The sequence below is a fragment of the Chrysochloris asiatica genome, unplaced genomic scaffold (genome assembly GCF_000296735.1).
Source record: "Chrysochloris asiatica unplaced genomic scaffold, ChrAsi1.0 scaffold00027, whole genome shotgun sequence".
Taxonomy (NCBI): domain Eukaryota; kingdom Metazoa; phylum Chordata; class Mammalia; order Afrosoricida; family Chrysochloridae; genus Chrysochloris; species Chrysochloris asiatica.
This window is the reverse complement of record NW_006408545.1, coordinates 6,585,316-6,588,124: the sequence shown is the minus strand read 5'-3', so window position 1 is coordinate 6,588,124 and position 2,809 is coordinate 6,585,316.

The following is a 2,809-nucleotide window of genomic DNA, read 5'->3' as shown; positions in this document are numbered from 1 at the left end:
GGGGGGAGGGATGTGACAGGAGAGTTGCTGGCCCTATCTGGAGTTCCTGTCTGCCTAGGTGTTATCTAAGTTCCAGAGACTCAATCAGGAAGTAGTAGTTCATGGAGGCCTTTGATAGAGCTGGTTTCAGTGTCTGTTTAGGACCACAGGCTAGGTGGAAGCATGTTGTTGTTGTTGTTAGGTACCATTGAGTCGGTGACTGGTTAAACGTTAGTCCAGTTGCTCTGTGGGTTCTGTAGGTCTGGAGCCAAGCCCACCTGAATTCAGGCACCAAAGAAGTGCAGCTGACCCCACCTCATGCTGGTGTTACTCCCAACCCCATGGTTCTGAACTCTCAGAAAGCAGGGTCTATACTTGGGATGGATGAGGGTGGGAGTTGGCCACCCCTCGGCTCACCAGGGGAGTATGGGAAAAAAGAAGGAATCACATCTTTGCTGTTGCCTGTGTGAATATGCTCTGCCCGGCCACCTTCTGTACCCAAAGGTGCTCACAAGATGGTCATGCTGCTTCGGGCAACCATTCACCAGTCAGGCTCCCTCTCTTGCTGTCCCTGCTTAGCTTCGCCTCCCAGAAAACACTCAATTCACTACTCTAAACTTTCCTCTGAAATTCAGGGTTCCTGAATTTTCATCTGTGCCTGTTTCATTTGGTTTCTTGTCTCTTTGTTGTAGAGGGTCTGTGTAGCTAGTTCGCCATCTTGCCAGAATTCCTTCTACAATTTGTTCTTAAGTCATTATTCATTGATATTTGGTTAGAAATAGAGTCAGTTAATACTTTATGTTTTGAGTTAGTGACTTTTAAAAAGGTAAGTGCAAGTTTATTCTGGTACTTTCTGCATTGGTGTATGTACTTTCTACAAACTTTCCTTCCTCCCACCTTCCCAGGAGAAACTCTGGGAATTGTCATCACTGCAGGCTGTAAGGAGCCCTGGTGGTATAGTGGGGTAAGCATTGGCTGTAAATCAATAGGATGGCAGTTGGAACCCACCAGCCACTCTATGGGAAAAAGATGAGGCTGTTTCTGTAAAGATTTATAGCTTTGGCACCCTTACAGAGTAGTTCTACTAGGCCAGTCGGGTTATTATGAGTCAGACTCCACAAGGACAGTGAGGAGGCTATCCAGGGGCCTAGGAGTCACGGTGCTTAGAGAACTGAGCTAATTGAAAGACAGGTGATTAAAGAAAAATGTGTCCGTCTGCTTTTGTAAAGATTCAACCCACAGCCATTGTTGACTTCCACTCAGAGTGACCCTATAGGACAGAAGAGAACTGCTCCATAGGGTTTCCAGTACAGGAGCAGCCAGTCTTACCTTTCTGCTTAGTAGAGACTAGTGGGTTTGAACTACTGACCTTGCAGTTAGAAGCCCAAAGCTTAAGTCACTATGCCACCAGGGCTCCTTCTATACACTTGCATAATTTGAAAAATCTTTTGGGTCACTGTGTGTTGGCATCGACAGACAGCAATGGGTTTGATTGGTTTTCTTCCTTTTTTTTTTTTTTTTTTTTGTTGGGTGACTGGGAGTGTAGCAACTGGGAGTATTAGTCTTTTCTTTCTAGCACCTTGCAGAGGTGCTCAAAGTTGTTTTTTCTTTTTCTTGAATCAAATTTAACAATCTCTTTGTGTTTAAAAGGTATTTTCAAGGTGCTTTGTAATCAGTGGGAAACTACAGGGTTGCTATGGGTCGAACCGACTCAATGGCACTTAACAACAACAACAATATTGAAGGAGTCTGTGGGCAAAATGTTGAATGATACTGGAAACATCAAAACAAGATGGGCAAAATATACGGTCACTGTACTAAAAAGAATTGATCCATGTTCAATCATTTTGAGAGGTTACCATATGATCAAGAACCGATAGACGTCCAAGCTACATTGAAGGCTTTGGTGAGAAACAAGACTCCAGGAATTAATGGAATACAAAATGTAATGTTTCAACAAACTGATGCAACTCTGAAGGCGCTCACTTGTCTATGTCAGGGAATATGGATGACAGCTACATGGCCAACCGGTAAGAAGAGATCCATATTGTACTGATTGCAAAAAAAGGTGACCCAACAGAATGCAGAAATCACCAAACAACATCATTAATATCACATGCAAGTAAAATTTTGCTGAAGACAATTCAAAAATGAATGTAGGAGAACAAACAAGATGGCAAATCGGGTGGACGTGTAGTAAAGGAGCTCCGCCAACAACAACACAGAATACCTGACGAAGCAGGCTCAGGGGCTGGTCCCAGAACTCTGAACCACTTATAAAGGAATATTTAGAAGATTGGAAGGCTCACAGCTGGGTGAATTTGTGGCAGAAACAAGAAATCTATTGCTTTCTAATCCGGGACACTGGGCTGCTCCAGGAGCCACCATCTTGGGTGAGACCACGTGGAGGAAGGGTCGGAGCCGCCAAACACGCCTGGCAGAACCGCGGAGATAAAGGTGTAGACATTCTTTTCCTTTGATATCTGTTCATTGGTCCCTTGCTGTCTGCGTATCTCCATTCTGGTGACTATAGGGGTATCTGAGATAGTGGGCACCCCAGCCCCACCCTCGGAGGGTTCTACTACGCATGTGCACAGATCTTGAAATTTTAAGAGACAGTTTCCAATTAAAACCAAACAGCCACAGCCGGCCCTGAACTGTTTCCAACTAGAAAAAAGGCCTGAACAGTGATTGTGGAGTGGGACAAGCAGACAAAAGAGGAAATAGGCCGAAAATTAAATCCTAGGTTACGTCAAAATGACCAACAGTGTATCTTGAAACTTCTCAGGAAGAAGAGTGAAAGGGAAGCCCATTCCCTGATCACATCTAC